The 394-nt window shown below is 37.3% G+C and overlaps 1 non-coding gene across 1 annotated transcript; it reads left to right on the forward strand.

The window, feature by feature from the left end:
- On the forward strand, positions 1 to 72 carry TRNAE-UUC (transfer RNA glutamic acid (anticodon UUC)). Its single transcript has one exon. It is a non-coding gene; the product is annotated as a tRNA-Glu (tRNA).
- The last annotated feature ends 322 nt before the right edge of the window (positions 73 to 394 follow it).

The following is a 394-nucleotide window of genomic DNA, read 5'->3' on the forward strand; positions in this document are numbered from 1 at the left end:
TCCCATGTGGTCTAGTGGCTAGGATACCTGGCTTTCACCCAGGAGGCCCGGGTTCGATTCCCGGCATGGGAATTTGTTTTCTGGCATGTTGGGCATTATAAATAAAGTAAACCAAAGCAAACAATGATGTATGGAAAAATTTTCCTGCAAACAAAAAAAAAGAACCGGTTTTATCGATGTCAAAATAAGGCGAAGCATAATTTTTGTCTAGCATTGATTGAAGTCTTCATCTCTCTAGTATATCACTCTGTATTTCTTTAGTTCTCGAGGAGATTTGACATTGGCTAATCAGTCCATTGATAAAATAGTTAATTTATCTCTTTTCCGCAGTGCTTCATTTAGAAAGCTTTCATTTCTCTCTCTCTCTTTTTCTCTTTATTTACACACACACACA

The sequence above is a fragment of the Macrobrachium rosenbergii genome, chromosome 41, assembly GCF_040412425.1.
Source record: "Macrobrachium rosenbergii isolate ZJJX-2024 chromosome 41, ASM4041242v1, whole genome shotgun sequence".
Lineage (NCBI taxonomy): Eukaryota > Metazoa > Arthropoda > Malacostraca > Decapoda > Palaemonidae > Macrobrachium > Macrobrachium rosenbergii.